At 37.9% G+C, this 17521-nt stretch overlaps 1 protein-coding gene across 8 annotated transcripts in view; it reads left to right on the forward strand.

Annotated features, from left to right (window-relative positions):
• The window catches only part of SLC6A14 (solute carrier family 6 member 14), a 433497-nt gene that overhangs the window by 372606 nt on the left and 43370 nt on the right, over positions 1-17521 (forward strand). The window contains exon 4 of one of the 8 annotated variants that reach the window (XM_070784019.1): positions 16262-16342. The exons of the other annotated variants lie outside the window; for them this stretch is intronic. The gene's annotated coding sequence lies outside the window, so the exon portion shown is untranslated. The remainder of the gene's footprint in view (positions 1-16261; positions 16343-17521) is intronic. 8 annotated transcript variants of the gene reach the window in all.

A 17521-nucleotide genomic window follows, 5' to 3' on the forward strand; every position in this document is an offset into this window, starting at 1 on the left:
CACCAGGCTCCTCTGTCCATGGCATTTCCCAGGCAAGAATACTGGAGTGGGTTGCTATTTCCTTCTCCAGGGGATCTTTTATACCCAGGGATTGAACCTGTGTCTCCTGCACTGCAGGTGGATTCTTTACCCCTAAGCCACCAGGGTAGCCCATATCCTAAATAGGTTAATTTTATTTCAGAAATGCAAAAGTGGTTTAACACTTTTAAATCAATGGATGTAATTAGCAGCAACAGAATCAAGATGAAATTAATATTTTATCTCACACAACATTTGATAAAGTCCATTCAAGACTAAAAAAAATAATAAAACCTATGGAAAACTAGGAATAGAAGAGAAATTGTTTAGTCTGATAAGGAGGATATATCAAAAGCCTACAGGAAACATGTTTAACATAAAATATTGAAAGGCTCTTGCCCTAGTACACACCAAGATTGTGGATGAGACACAGATGCACATTTAACATTGTACCAAAAGTCTTAGCCAATGCAACAAAACAGGGAAAAAATGGTGTAAGGACTGGAAAGAAAGAAATAAAACTGTCAATATTCACAGATGAGATTGTATATGTAGAGAATCTAAAAGACTCTGTAAGCAAGCTATTGCAATTAGTAAGTGAATTATTAAATGTCATACCACAAGATCAAACATGCAACTCTGTTTATATGCCAGAAACAATCATAGAAAATGAATATTTAAAATACCATAAAATAGCACATATCTAGGAAAAATCAAACAAAATCTATGACAGATCAATGCATTGTAAACTACAAAGAGTCACCAAGAGATATTAAAAAGACCTAAATAAATGGAGGTATATGTCATGCACATAGTTTGTAAGACACTATTGTAACAATTTTTCCAAACTGACCTATAAATTCTGTAGCAGTCTTAACAAAAACTGCAGCAGGTGTTTTTGTGGAAATTGAAATGCTTATTCTAAAGTTTTTATGAAAATAGAAATGACCAAGAATAATCAAGACAAAGAGAATAAAGATAGAGGACATAGACTGCCTGATAACAAGATATTATAAAGTTACAAGAGTTAAGATACTCCTGAGCATACACACCGAGGAAACCAGAATTGAAAGAGATGTGTACCCCAATGTTCATCACAGCACTGTTTATAATAGCCAGAACATGGAAACAACCTAGATGTCCATCAGCAGATGAATGGATAATAAAGCTGTGGTACATATACACAATGGAGTATTACTCAGCCATTAAAAAGAATACATTTGAATCAGTTCTAATGAGGTGGATGAAACTGGAGCCTATTATACAGAGTGAAGTAAGCCAGAAAGAAAAACACCAATACAGTATACTAATGCATATATATGGAATTTAGAATGATGGTTATGATAACCCTGTATGCAAGACAGCAAAAGAGACACTGATGTATAGAACAGCCTTTTGGACTCTGTGGGAGAGGGACAGGGTGGGATGATTTGGGAGAATGGCATTGAAACAGGTATAATATCATATAAGAAACGAATCGCCAGTCCAGGTTCGATGCAGGATACAGGATGCTTGGGACTGGTGCACTGGGATGACCCAGAGGGATGGTACAGGGAGGGAGGCGGGAGGGGGGTTCAGGATGGGGAGCATGTGTACACCTGTGGCGGATTCATGTTGATGTACGGCAAAACCAATACAATATTGTAAAGTAATTAGGCTCTAATTAAAATAAATAAATTTAAATTAAAAAAAGAGTTAAGATAGCATGATGTTGGCACAAAATTAGATAAATAGAAGAATGGAGCAGAATAGAGAGTTTCGAAACCGATTTGCATATATATAAAGTTACTTGACGTATGACAAAAGTGGTACTGCAGTGTAACAGGGAAAGATGACCTCAAAAAATGGTGCTAGATTCATAGCTTATTTCATTACACACAGAAAAAATAGGAACTCTAACCTCTGTATATCACCATATACAAATCAATTCCAGATGGACTGCCGATCTAAATGAGAAAGATAAAGCAGTAAAGTTTCTAGCAAAAATAGGACAATATCTTTCTGACTTTGGGCAAAGATTTCTTAAACAGGACACAAAAAACTACCAAAGATGCAGTAAAATTGGTGTTAATGAAAATCATCATTAAAAGGATGAAAAAACAAGCTACAGATTGGGAGATGTAACCAGAATATCTAAAGAATTGGTGTAACCAGAATATATAAAGAATTCTACACATTAACAATGACAGATAGCACAATAGACAAAAGGGTAAAATACTTGATTAGACACCTCACAGAAAAGGATAACCAGTGAATTTATGAAAAGCTACTCAGCATCATCAAATATCATCAATATCAAAGAACTGCAAGTTGAAAACAGGGTGAGACACAAATATGCATCTGTTTGCATGGCTAAAATGGAAAAGAGAGATAATAAGTTTTGGTGAGGATGTGAAATGACTAGGATTCCATGAACTGCTGGTGGGAGTGTAAACTTATACAACAACTTTGGAAAATGGCTAATATATAGCCTATGACTCAGCAATTGCATTTTTAAGTGTGTTAAGAGAAACATGAACGTAAATACATCAAATATATGTACAAGAATACTCAGAAGCAGCATTATTCATAAGAACCAAGAATTGGAAATATTCCAAATGTTCATCAAGTATGGAATGAATAAATAACGTTGTATACTCACACAATGGACTTCTGTACAATAATAAGGGTGATTATTGCCACATGCAACCATTTGGATGAATCTTCTAATACAGCCTGAAGGAAGCCAGATACGAAAACAAGTGAATAGTCTATAATTACACTTATAAAAATTTCAGAAACATAAAAGTAGTGAACCATGAAAGAAGACAGGATAGTGTTTTACTTTTGGCATGGGTGGTGTGGCACTGGGAAGCCAGTAATATTTTATTTCTTTACCTGGGTGATGATTACATGGTCATGTTCACTTTGTGAAAAATCAGGCAACTGTATACTTACAGTTTGTGTATTTTTCTATAAGTATATTGTTCTTAAGGATCAGAGTTGGACACAACTGAAGCAACTTAGCATACATGCATGCATGTTGTTCTTCAAAATATATAATATATATGTATATATATTAATAATATATAAGGAAAAATACTTGTTAAAAGAAAACATCCTTTTTTTTAATACATTATCTCCATAGAAAAAGTTTTAAATTATTTATTACCAAAATGTTACATTTTGATTGATGGGATTATTGATGGTTTTGATTTTCTGCTTACTTTTCTTTATTGGGTGTGGGAGTGATATAGAAAGAAATACAGGGACATTGTGAAGGTATAGTCCAAACCTTGAGTTTTTATACTGTCTATACTATGTATGGCACCCCACTCCAGTACTCTAGCCTGGAAAATCCCATGGACGGAGGAGCCTGGTGGGCTGCAGTCCATTGGGTCGCTAAGATTCGGACATGACTGAGCGACTTCACTTTTTTCTTTTCACTTTCATGCATTGGAGAAGGAAATGGCAACCCACTCCAGTGTTCTTGCCTGGAGAATCCCAGGGACAGAGGAGCCTGGTGGGCTGCCGTCTATGGGGTCACACAGAGTCGGACACGACTGAAGCGACTTAGCAGCATACTATGTCTGGAAGTTGAACAGATTTGAATCAGTCTGCCAAGAGAGGCAAATGCTACAGAAATAACTCAGGTTCTCTTTATGACATCAACAGAAGAAACTTCTGTGTTTCAAGGTCTGTGCAAGAGGCAGTTGTCAAAGGCTCAGTGTAGATCTCTCTGCCAGTAAACATTTCTTGAAGCACTGATGTAGTTGGTTGAGTTAATATTGATGCTAAAATGTAAAGGAGATTTAGGGAGGGTGACAAGAACAGAACATTTTTCACATTATTTCCATGGCTCTTAAGGGATCTTAGACTTGATACCTAAGGTAGGGGCTGAAAAATATAGGAGATATTTATGACACAACTTCTGACTAGTAAATCTCTATGCATATTGAAATCAATTTTCTTCTTTATTTTCTCTTCAAATGCATAGCTGCCTACTTTGTAGTTGGACTTTAGATATTAAATTTGTTATGATTTAAGGGGGGGTACATGAGCTTGGACTTCGATGTTTTCAACTTAATTGCTGCATTTTTCTTAGTCATCTAGAAGAGGTCAAAGTTTTAGCCTCATAGTTAAATGTTTTGTCACAAGCCAAGTCAATCACAGATGAACCAAACAGGTCTAACATGATTTTAGTAGGCAAAATGCAGCCAGCCTCTGCTGCACTGTCTCTTACTTCAGAAGATTTTAATAAACCTTGTAGTGGTTCCAGAGTGGCTGGGGCTCTCTAGTTCTGGGTGCATGGGTGCATAAGTACAGGTCCTTTGGGCAGCTTTGGTGGTTCCACCATTGTTCTAGCCTATTCTTTAATTATCAGGTTTGGATTAAAAATTTAAGAAATCATTTCCCTGTTAAAAATAAGAAAGCTAAAATTCCATTTAAGCCAGAAGGTTATCAGAGAAATTATTCAGGAAATTTCTATACGTTAGCTCTAAAAATAGATATAGTACCTTTTTTTAATTTCCAAAACAAAAAACATCAAGGTAGAAAAAGAATTTGTCAAACAACTTTCTTTCTTTTTGTTGTGGGAAGGGCCTTGGTATCGGGATCTTATTTCCCTGACCAGAGATCAAACCCTTGCTGCCTGTAGTGGAAGCACAGAGTCAACCACTGGACCCCCAAGGAATTCCCCTAAACAACTTTCCAAGAACCTTTTTATGTTGTTTACATAAAAGGAGTTACCTTTTGGGGTGTTTTCCTTGTTTTTCCCTAATAGCAGTTTATTTGCCTTCTATTATTGAATCACAACAGTCTGGTGGAAAACGTACTATATTATTATCCCCATTTTACAAATGAAGACACTGAGACATAGGATGCTTAAGAAACTTGTCCAAAGTCATTCAGCTTGGAAGTGGCAGAGCTAGGATTTTCATAAAGATTCATACTATTAAAGCAATCACATTCTTAACCATTCCAGTATAGTTCCCAAATATATGTGCTATCTAATAGTGCAAATATACCTTTCTTGATTCTTCTTTAAAATAAGAAAGAGGGAAGTATGGGAAGTAGGGAAGGGAAGAGGTTAATATTTTATGTCCTTACAGATATACCCTACCTCTTGACCATCTTTGCCCAACTCAAGCATTTTCCTCTCTATAGACATTTCTTTCTTCTTTACCTTAATCTCAAGCTTTGAGTGGAAATCAGAAATAACACCTTGCTACAAAGAAGTTGGGGACACTGTAGTGAGAGCAGTGGTTTTCAACTGGCAAGATTTTGTCTACTATCTTTCACCCTGAACAACAGTTTGAACTGGACATGGAACAACAGACTGGTTCCAAATGGGAAAAGGAGTACGTCAAGGCTGTATATTGTCACCCTGATTGCACTCTCATGAGTACATCATGAGAAACACTGGGCTGGAAGAAGCACAAGCTGGAATCAAGATTGCTGAGAGAAATATCAATAACCTCAGATATGCAGATGACACCACCCTTATGGCAGAAAGTGAAAAGGAACTCAAAAGCCTCTTGATGAAAGTAAAGAGGAGAGTGAAAAAGTTGGCATAAAGCTCAACATTTAGCAAACGAAGATCATGGCATCTGGTCCCATCACTTCATGGGAGATATATGGGGAAACAGTGGAAACAGTGTCAGACTTTATTTTTTTGGGCTCCAAAATCACTGCATATGGTGACTACAGCCATGAAATCAAAAGACGCTTATTTCTTGGAAGAAAAGTTATGACCAAACTAGATAGCATATTGAAAAGCAGAGACATTACTTTGCCAACAAAGGTCCATCTAGTCAAGGCTATGGTTTTTCCAGTGGTCATGTATGGATGCGAGAGTTGGACTGTGAAGAAGGCTGAGCGCCGAAGAATTGATGCTTTTGAACTGTGGTGTTGGAGAAGACTCTTGAGAGTCCCTTGGACTGCAAGGAGATCCAACCAGTCCATTCTAGAGGAGATCAGCCCTGGGTGTTCTTTGGAAGGAATGATGCTAAAGCTGAAACTCCAGTACTTTGGCCACCTCATGCGAAGAGTTGACTCATTGGCAAAGACTCTGATGCTGGGAGGGATTGGGGGCAGGAGGAGAAGGGGATGACAGAGGATGAGGTGGTTGGATGGCATTACAGACTCGATGGACTTGAGTCTGAGTGAACTCTGGGAGATGATGATGGACAGGGAGACCTGGCATGCTGTGATTCATGGGGTCACAAAGAGTCGGACATGACTGAGGGACTGAACTGAACTGGTCTTCCACCCTCAGGCACACTAATCAGTGTCTGGAGACATTTTTGATGATCACAACTTGGGGGGAAGGCGTTGCTTCTGGCACCTACTGGATAGAGGCCAGTGCAAAGAGTCGGAGATGACTGAAGTGACTTAACATGCACGCATGCCACTGAACATCCTATGAATACAGGAATCCCTCCAAACAAAAGAGAACCATCTGGCACAAAATGTCAGGAATGTTGAGTCTGAGAAACACTTACTGGGAGGATAATCATAAATCGCCTTACAAGGCTTGTTGGATGAGTTTATCTAGGACAATAGCAGTGCTGTAACTAGGTGCTATCTTGTAAATTCCAACAGTTTTAATGTGCTCAAGATGGCTCCTGTGGACAAAAAGAATTGTCTCAGATTGTTTCCCAAATGTTTATAGGATTCTCATACAAGTGGTTAATAACTTATTGAAAGGAACTAGAAATAGACACTTGAAAAGCAAGCCACTCCTTTTAAGGGAAGAGGAGGGAGCAAGATGCTCTGAAAGAAGTTGATTCACACATTAGATTAGTCCTGACCTCATATTTAGTAACTTATATACTGATGTAAAGATAGTCAAATTCTGCCCTCAGATATTTGTGTGGCATTTTGTAGATGTCAGCTAGAGTTACAATGAAGGTCAGTACAGTTCAGTCACTCAGTCATGTCCAACACATTGTGACCCCAGGTACTGCAGCATGCCAGGCCCCCGTCCATCATCAACTCCCGGAGCATGCTCATACTCATGTCCATCGAGTCAGTAATGTCATCCAACCATCCTATCCTCTGTTGTCCCCTTTTCCTCCTGCCTTCAATCTTTCCCAGCATCAGGGTATTTTCCAATGACTCAGTTCTTCGCATCAGGTGACCAAAGTATTCAAGTTTCAGCTTCAGCATCAGTCCTTCCAATGAATATTCAGGATTGATTTCCTTTAGGATTGACTGGTTTGATCTCCTTGTAGTCCAAAGGACTTTCAAGAGACTTCTGCAAAACCACAGCTCAAAAGCATCAATTCTTTGTTGCTCAGCTTTCTTTGTGGCCCAACTCTCACATCCATACATGACTACTGGAAAAACCATAGCTTCGACTAGAAGGACCTTTGTCAACAAAGTAATGTCTCTGCTTTTTAATATGCTCTCTAGGTTGGTCATAACTTTTCTTCCAAGGAGCAAGCATTTTTTAAATTTCATGGCTGCAGTCACCATCTTCAGTGATTTTGGAGCCCAAGAAAATAAAGTCTGTCACTGTTTCCATTGTTTCCCCATCTAATTCCCATGAAGAGATGAGACCGGAAGCCATGATCTTAGTTTTCTGAATGCTGAGTTTTAAGCCAACTTTTTCACTCTCCTCTTTCACTTTCATCAAGAGGCTCTTTAGTTCTTCTTCACTTTCTTCTATAAGGGTGGTGTCATCTGCATCTCTAAGGTTATTGATATTTCTCCAAGCAATCTTGATTCCAGCCTGTGCTTCATCCAGCCTGGAATTTCACATGATATACTCTGCATAGAAGTTAAATAAGCAGGGTGACAATATACAGCCTTGACATACTCCTTTCCCAATTTGGAACCAGTCTGTTGTTGCATGTCTGGTTCTAACTGTTGCTTCCTGACCTGCATACAGATTTCTCAGGAGGCAGGTCAGGTGGTCTGGTATTCCCATCTCTTTCAGAATTTTCCACAGTTTGTTGTGATCCACACAGTCAAAAGCTTTGGCATAGTCAATAAAGCAGAACTAGATGTTTTTCGGGAACTCTCTTGCTTTTTCTATGATACAACAGATGTTGGCAATTTGATTTCTGGTTCCTTTGCCTTTTCTAAATCCAGCTTGAACATCTGGAAGTTCACAGTTCACATACTATTGAAGCCTCACTTGGAGAATTTTGAGCATTCCTTTGCTAGCGTGTGAGATGAGTGCTATTGTGCAGTAGTTTGAACATTCTTTGACATTGCTTTTCTTTGGGATGGGAATGAAAACTGACCTTTTCCAGTTCTGTGGCCACTGTTGAGTTTTACAAATTTGCTGGCATATTGAGTCAGCCCTTTAACAGCATAATCTTTTAGGACTTGAAATAGCTCAGCTGGAATTCCATCACCTCCACTAGCTTTGTTTGTAGTGATGCTTCCTAAGCCCACTTGACTTTGGACTCCAGGATGTCTGGCTGTAGGTGAGTGGTCACACTATCATGGTTATCTGGGTCCTGAAGATCTTTTTTGTACAGTTCTTCTGTGTATTCTTGCCACCTCTTCTTCATATCTTCTGCTTCTGTTATGTTCATACTGTTTCTATCCTTTATTGTGCCCATCTTTGCATGAAATGTTCCCTTGGTATCTCTAATTTTCTTGACGAGATCTCTAGTCTTTCCCATTCTATCACTGATCACTGAGGAAGGCTTTCTTATCTCTCCTGGCTATTCTTTGGAACTCTGCATTCAGATGGGTATATCTTTCCTTTTTTCCTTTGCCTTTAATTTCTATTCTTTTCTCACCTATTTTTAAGGCCTCCTTAGACAACCATTTTGCCTTTTTGCATTTCTTTTTCTTGGGGATGGTCTTGATCACTGCCTCCTGTACAATGTCATGAATCTCCATCCATAGTTCTTCAGGCACACTGTCTATCAGATCTAATCCTTTGAAACTGTCACTTCCACTGTATAATAATAAGTGATTTGACTTAGGTCATACCTGAATGGTCTAGTGATTTTCCATACTTTCTTCAATTTAAGTCTGAATTTGGCAATTAGAAGTTCGTGATCTGAGGCACAGTCAGCTCCCAGTCTTGTTTTTGCTGACTGTATAGAGGTTCTCCATCTTCAGCTGCAGATAATATAATCAATCTGATTTCAGTATTGACCATCTGGTGATGTCCATATGTAGAGTCTCTGGTGTTGCTGGAAGAGTGTGTTTGCGTTCTCTTGGCAAAACTGTTAGCTTTTGCCCACTTCATTTTGTACTCCAAGGCCAAACTTACCTGTTACTCCAGGTATCTGACTTCCTACTTTTTCATTCTAGTCCCCTATAATGAAAAGGACATCTGTTTTGGTGTTAGTTCCAGAAGGTCATGTAGATCTTTATAGAACCATTCAACTTCAGCTTCTTCAGCGTTACTGGTCGGGGCATAGCCTTGGATTACTGTGATATTGAATGGTTTCCTTGGAAATGGACAGAGGTCATTCTGTCGTTTTTGAGATTGCACCCAAGTACTGCATTTTTCACTCTTTTTTGACTATAAGAACTACTCCATTTCTTCTAAGGGACTTTTGCCCACAGTAGTAGATATAATGGTCATCTGAGTTAAATTTACCCATTCCGGTTCATTTTACTTCACTGACTCCTAACATGTCAATGCTCACTCTTGCCATCTACTGTTTGACCACTTCCAGTTTACCTTGATTCATAGACCTAACATTCCAGGTTCCTATGTGGTATCGCTCTTGACAGCATTTTACTTCCATCACTAGTCACATCCACAACTGGGTGTTGTTTTCACTTTGGCTCCATCTCTTCATTCTTTCTGGAGTTATTTCTCCACTCTTCTCCAGTAGCTTATTGGGCACCTACTGACCTGAGGAGTTCATCTTTCAGTGTCATATCCTTTTGCCTTTTCATACTGTTAATGGGGTTCTCAAGGCAAGAATACTGAAGTGGTTTGCCTTTCCCTTCTCCAGTGGACCATGTTTTGTCAGAACTCTCCACCATGACCCATCCATCTTGGGTGGCCCTACATGGCATGGCTTATAGTTTCATTGAGTTAGACAAGGCTGTGGTCCATGTGATCAGGTTGGATAGTTTTCTGTGATTTTTGTTTTCATTCTGTCTGTCTCTGATGAATACAATGAAGGTATCTGAGGATAAATATTCTTTCCCAATATTGTTAAATAAGAAAGTGTACATCTACACATAAACTAATAGACAACATTAAAATTGGAGCCACTGGGTTTAAGTCATTTTTACAGCAGCTTCAATGTCACATACCTTATATAGATGTGTTGTTAAATTGAGTGGCTGTATTTAGACTTCTAATGGGCTCTGCAATCACTTATTGATTCATTTTCAGAATATTCCTGGGGTAGTACTAGTTTATGGTAGAAGGGTTTTAGATGGAAATAGAATCAAACATAGTAAAAGACATGTAAAAATAGCAAAAAGATGAAAATTATTGATCTTCAGAGATGATATTTCTGTTTCAGTTTACCTTTCAGAATGTCAAGTGGGGAAGTGGAAAGTGCTCTAGCTGTACTATCAAATATACCAGGGCCTCATATGTGGTTCTGCTATTTTCTAGTGGTTGGAGTAGAGTTAGTTATACTCTCTAAGCCTATGTTTCCTCATCAGAACTTCACCTAAGAGTTTTGTGAAAATTAAATGAGATTATTCATGTAAGGTGAGAAGTACACACTTCTGGCACATGTTACTGTTCATAAAATGTAAGGCTTCTCTCATATAATTTTCACAGAAATTGACTGACATTAATTAAAATTACCCAAAACATTAGGGAATTACAATTTACATTTATTTGGTGGCTTGTTCAGTCATCTGAAATCAGTCAGTGAAATTTTCACATGGATATTTGTCCTATAATTTTTATTACATTGTGGTGAGATTTAGGATGTAAGTGAAATTCACAGAGAAATGTGACTAAGAGGTATAAGATAGCAAACCCACTAATTTGACTTCGTGGTCATTTTAAAAAGTGATTTTTCATAAAGGTCAATGAAGAGTCTTTCTGTTTATAGGTAGGAAATTGCAGTAAATCTGAGATGCAAATAATTAGATAAGAACTTTGCATATCTGGGACTGGGTCAGGATTCTCAAACCATACTGAAATATTTCCAAGAATTGCCAAGGTTCTCTGATATACTTCTGGAGTTAATGTGAATTGGCACAAATTTTTTTTTTAATTTTATTTTTAAACTTTACAAATTGTATTAGTTTTGCCAAATATCAAAATGAATCCGCCACAGGTATACATGTGTTCCCCATCCTGAACCCTCCTCCCTCCTCCCTCCCCATACTCTCCCTCTGGGTCGTCCCAGTGCACCAGCCCCAAGCATCCAGTATCGTGCATCGAACCTGGACTGGCAACTCGTTTCATACATGATATTATACATGTTTCAATGCCATTCTCCCAAATCTCCCCACGCTCTCCCTCTGCAACAGAGTCCATAAGACTGTTCTATACATCACTGTCTCTTTTGCTGTCTCGTACACAGGGTTATTGTTAGCATCTTTCTAAATCCCATATATATGTGTTATTATACTGTATTGGTGTTTTTCTTTCTGGCTTACTTCACTCTGTATAATAGGCTCCAGTTTCATCCACCTCATTAGAACTGATTCAAATGTATTCTTTTTAATGGCTGAGTAATACTCCATTGTGTATATGTACCAACAGCTTTCTTATCCATTCATCTGCTGATGGACATCTAGGTTGCTTCCATGTCCTGGCTATTATAAACAGTGCTGTGATGAACATTGGGGTACACATGTCTCTTTCCCTTCTGGTTTCCTCAGTGTGTATGCCCAGCAGTGGGATTGCTGGATCATAAGGCAGTTCTATTTCCAGTTTTTTAAGGAATCTCCACACTGTTCTCCATAGTGGCTATACTAGTTTGCATTCCCACCAATAGTGTAAGAGGGTTCCCTTTTCTCCACAGCTTCTCCAGCATTTATTGCTTGTAGGCTTTTGGATTGCAGCCATTCTGACTGGTGTGAAGTGGTACCTCATAGTGGTTTTGATTTGCATTTCTCTGATAATGAGTGATGTTGAGCATCTTTTCATGTGTTTTTCAGTTGGATGGTAATTTTAAAATATGTCTTAAACCTTTAAACAGTCATTCCTTCTGATTTCAAATCACACTTCTATCCTGAGGAAATAATCCTTAATAGTTTATAGACAAAGATTATTATCTAAACATTATTTATAGCAATGAAAACTTGAAAAATTATAAATTACCAGTAGGTCAAATAAATTGTCATACCCATTGTAAAGAGATGTTAATGAAGTCATGTTTTTTTGAATGTTGACCCAAGAAGATGCTCAAAATATAATACTAGGGGCAAAAAAAAATGTGTTTAAAACTTTTTTTAGCAACATGAAACTGATTTTATTTTGTTTATGTATACATACATATATACATATAAACACATTTACATAGATACAAAATATATGTCCCAAAAACAGTGATTGTATCTGGGTGGAGGTAGTATGAATGATTTTTGTTTTTACTTTATACTTTTCTTATTTTGCGATTTTAAAATATATATATTTATTTATTTATTTAACTATAAACTCTTTGTTTTTATTGGGGTATACCTGATTAACAATGTTGTGGTAGTTTCAGGTGAACAGCAAAGGGACAGCTACACCTATACATGTATCCATTCTCCCCCAAACCCCACTCCCATCCAGGCTGGCATGTAACATTGACTAGAGTTCCATGTGCTATACAATAGGCATTTGTTATCGATTTTAAATACAGTAATGTGTACATGACTTCCCCCAAAATATTGCTTTTATGCTCAATGTATATTTTCTGAAATGTGCACTTATATTTTCTCCCTGTGATTTTTCACTTATTATAATATGTGCTATGCCATTTTGGAGTACTTAAAGAAGGCACTGTTTTACCTCAGCCTTGGGGGTGGGACTGCTGGTCTGTGAGGAAAGAAGAAGGCCTAGTAAGTGAGCTGTTCCACTTTGGAGAAAAATCTAGAGCAACAGCGTCTTTAAGAGCCTAATTAACAAGCAAGCAGTGTTGAGCTAATTTAAATAATAAACCTGTGTACCTGCAATTTACCTCGTCTGTGAATGGTTTATGATTTGAAACTGCCACGGTCTGTCAGTAGTGTTTTCACTCCAACTGGTTCACTGAGCACGTGTGAGTAGTGGACATGGGGCAGAGGAAGGAGACAAGAGAGAAAGAAAGAGGAAAGCTGACGGGCCATAGCGCACAGAGCTTAAAAAAAAAAAAAAAAGAACCACCCTCCCCTCATATCTGCTATCCTGGCATTACCTTGGATGATGTCAGCAGAAAGTTAGCTAGCAGGGAACTGCCTGTTTGAGGTTAGTAGTCATATTTCTTAATACTCCCAATTACTGCAAAGTTGGGAGGAAGTAGAGTAAACACTGTCAAAGCTGCTAGAGTCCATTTCCTTCATTTTCTGTTTAAATTTTATACCAGCTTTAAGGGCAAGAAGCAGAAGAATAGAGGTTTGTACTAGAATTCAAAGAGAATCCTAGGCTTAGAGCTACATATATCACTTTTTCCTCCTTGGGACACCAGAAAGCAGAGAACCATCAAGATTAAACTCCATTTTTGTTGTTGTTCTGTTGTCATTTTCATGGGTAGTCATATGGGGCAAGAATGTTAAGATAAGAAGTAATTTGCAGGATTACTCCAAGAATGGCTTAGGGTACCAGGCATGGTTCCTAAACACCTGTGATATGTTCCTCAATTACATTAAATTCATTGTCACTTCCATTTCTCTGTCCCCTTTCTTTTTTTTTGCCTCTGCAGAAAGGATGAGAAGATAGATTTTTAAAACCAAATTCAGAAAGTATAGTTTTTCTTTGATTATAAAAAATACACATGGTAATTGGAAATATAAATTATTATCTCATCAACTGGAGAGGCCCCATCCCTAATATTTTAGCATAATTTCTTCCAGACTTTCCAGTCTATTTGGGTACATGCTTTTTTTTTGTATGTAATTATTCTACAACAGGAATTTTCTTGGTTCAATAATATAAAATTAACAAACATTCACAAAATGTTTATTCAGTGTGTTACTAGTTTTTCTTGATTATGCTAAATTTTTGTTCATATCTTTGTTTTCTTTTTTTTTATGTTTGCAATTGTCATATTTATTCATAACAATCTGATGCATCCATAAGATTTCTGGAGCAGAGACTACTGTATTTACATAATAATAGTTGTACTGAGTCTCCTTTGGCCTAGAGCAGTGTGACTAGAACTAGATGTCACCTATACACAAAGGGGTATGTGCTGAACGTGAAAAACACCACAAAAATTAATCTGCATACCTGTGTACACACTGTCCTTTTCCCATCCTTGAAGGAAGGAGAAAAACTTTTATCCCTTTGGAAGATTCTGTTTTCATATTACACTTTTTGGAATGTAAATAAATCTCTCCTGGGGAAAGATAAGAATATTGTCTTTAGCTTTGCAACTCAGGGACGTCTCACTGAAAAGGGGTATTACTTTTCAACCCTTTGAAAAGTAAATGCATACTTCCAGAGTTAGATAAATTCCTCTTGGGTTCTCATGGTTGTACATTAACTTCTTTTTTTTTTTTAGCTATTCCTTCTTTTTTTTTTTTTTTTTTTAGAGTACATTTCTAGCAGTAAGAAGTACCAGGTCAAAAGATATGAACATTTTTCAAATTTTTGATACATGTTGCCAAACTGCCTTCTGGAAATTTATACCAATTTACAGTCTTATTAAATGTGCAAATAAATGTAAATCTAGATTTTTCAAACCACAAGAAATTATACAAATATTACTATAAATTTGATTCTAACGTCAGCCAAATAAAGAAAAGTGAATGCTACTTTGACCATTCCTCAGCCTCATTTCACAGACTGGGACTGCTGTTTTTGCCCTTACCTACTTTGAGATTTCCTTAGATAGGATAAGGATGTAGGATGAAGCCTGGATACAAAATAAAATTTGAAATATTTCTAGAGGCACTTTGTGAAATGCTCAAGTGATTCTATTACTGATGATAACTCCAAAGGCTCCCTCTTACCTACAAGGTGGAATCCAGATGCAAGCGTCTCTATTCTTAGGCTCAGCAAGCAACAAATATTTATTGAGCCTGCTATTCTCCAAGCCTTTTTCAAGGCACCAGGGATCCAGTGGTGAACAAGACAAGGTCCCTTCTTCTTGAACCTTGTAGTATGGTAATCCCACTGCTTTGAGCCAAACATTTCGTCTACTCCCCCTCCCCCACACAAAATTCTTTGCTTTAGTATGACCTGTATTATGCTGCTTTATGCTCATTGCTGCCTAATTTGTTATCTTGTCCCATAAACCCTAAGCTTTTCAGTCAAGGCTTATCCTACATCTCCTGTGACACTCTCCCTGGCTAACCCAGTTATCCAAGTACTTAGATCATTTAGCACATGATTGTTCATTGTCTTCTTGAACTCTAACATTCTCCCAAGAAAGACGCCTTACCACAGCTTCCCCAAAGCACCTAGCAATGTATATATACAAAATGGCCCTTCCTTTACCAGAACATTGCTTTAATATATTACAGTGGGACTGTGAATAAGGCCTCTCTGTCTTGCAACAACCTGCGCAAGGAGATGTCATTAGTTAAGTCCCAAAGATCTTCATGTCAGTTTAGTTGCAAGGATAAAGCAGAGTGCCTGCAGTGAGGCTTAGAGTGGGGCTCCAGCGAAGAGCAAAAGCCTGGGAAGCAGGGAACCAGAGTTCATTCCTGGCTCTGCCACTCACACAGGGGGTCTTTGAAAACACATTTTGGGACAATCATATACTTCTTTGTGTTTTCGATTCTTTTGTAAAATGGGTCAATGATACATTGGCTACCTATTTCATAGTGTTATTGGTAAGATGATAAGTGAAGTTATATGTAAAAAGTTATACACGTGGAGGGCTTCTCTTGTGGCTCAGCTGGTAAAGAATCTGCCTGCAATGTGGGAAACCTGGGTTTGATCCCTGGGTTGGGAAGATCCCCTTGAGAAGGGAATGGCTACCCACTCCAGTATTCTGGCTTGGAGAATTCCATGGAGTCCATGGAGTTGCAAAAAGTCAGACATAACTGAGTGACTTTAACTTCACTTCACTTCATACATGTGGAGTGTTTATTTTCCTCTTTTTAAATTTTATTTTTGAGATATAATTGAAATATAACATTATGTTAGTTTCAGATGTGCAACACAAACACTTAATATTTGTATATATTGCAAAATTATTATCACAGTGAGTGCTTTTTCTTCTTAAAGGGGAAGAGGATGGGTACTCCATTACCAAATGAAGGTGGAAAGGACTCCAAGAAAACTGCTTGCCAGAAACTGCAAGACTTGGTAAAAGGAGGATGCTGGCATGTCGTTTTTTGTTTTCACCTCTGCTTATCTAGTAGACCTTCTGGTCTGTCCCTTATGACTCTGAGCAACAGGAGAAAATAATAGAAGAGAGATGGCAGGGCAAAGAGAAGATTTGTCAGTGAAACAGCCTGAACTTCCAGTGTGGCATAAAAATTATGTATGGGTTTCCCATTGGTCAAATGGATGCCATCAAAGATAGCCAGTGTTGAGTCATCTTGCTAGGATGCTACCCAAGAAGACAGCCTGTTGATGAAGGTGTTCCCAACAGCCAGAGGCTCTGGGGTGTACTACCGAGCTTGGCAGGGGTTGCAACTGGATGTCACAGACTAGGGCAAAGATCAGTCACATGTCCACATGGTTCTAGATGACTTCACATGCACCCATAATTTGAATATGTGCCTTGCACAGGTCACTGATGACTGGTCATTCATAGTCAGGGAAGCAGTGACAACTGAACATGTATTTTATCAGGAGTACTTCCCATCTGAGAAAGGGAATCTAAAAAGAGAAGAAAAAATAACAGAGCCAGTAGTCTTTCCTCACCACTCCAAGTCTCTTGAGCTGAAGTCTGGCTATTACTAGAGGAAGAAAGAAAATGAAAAGTAAATAGATAATGAATTGAAATTTTCAAATGGGTTGGACTAGGTTGAACTTTTAATACCTAAAACTGACCCCAGAACTATGGGATGTACCTGAGGCACTGTTTTTCTTTTTCCTCATGTGTCCTTTACTTTTTAAGTATTGAAGTATAATCAACAAACATTAGTTTCAGGTGTACAACATAATGATCCATATTTGTATTTTTTGCAAAATGATCACCACAATAAGTGTAGCTAACATCTGTTACCTGGCAATTTTTTTTCTTGTGATGAGGACTTCTAAGATCTACTCTCTTGGCAACTTTCAAATGTACAATACAGTATTATTAACTATAGTCACCATGTTGTACATCACATCCCCAGAACTTAATCATGTTATAGCTGAACGTTTATAACTTTTGACCACCTATTTTGCCCACCTTTCCCAACCCATGCCCCTGGCAACCATCAATTTCTTCTCTGTATTCATGAGCTTGTTTTGTTTGTTTTTGTTTTAAATTCCACATATAAGTGATATTATGTCATATTTGTCTTTCTTTGCTTGACTTATTTCAGTTTG

The sequence above is a fragment of the Bos indicus genome, chromosome X (genome assembly GCF_029378745.1).
Source record: "Bos indicus isolate NIAB-ARS_2022 breed Sahiwal x Tharparkar chromosome X, NIAB-ARS_B.indTharparkar_mat_pri_1.0, whole genome shotgun sequence".
NCBI lineage: Eukaryota > Metazoa > Chordata > Mammalia > Artiodactyla > Bovidae > Bos > Bos indicus.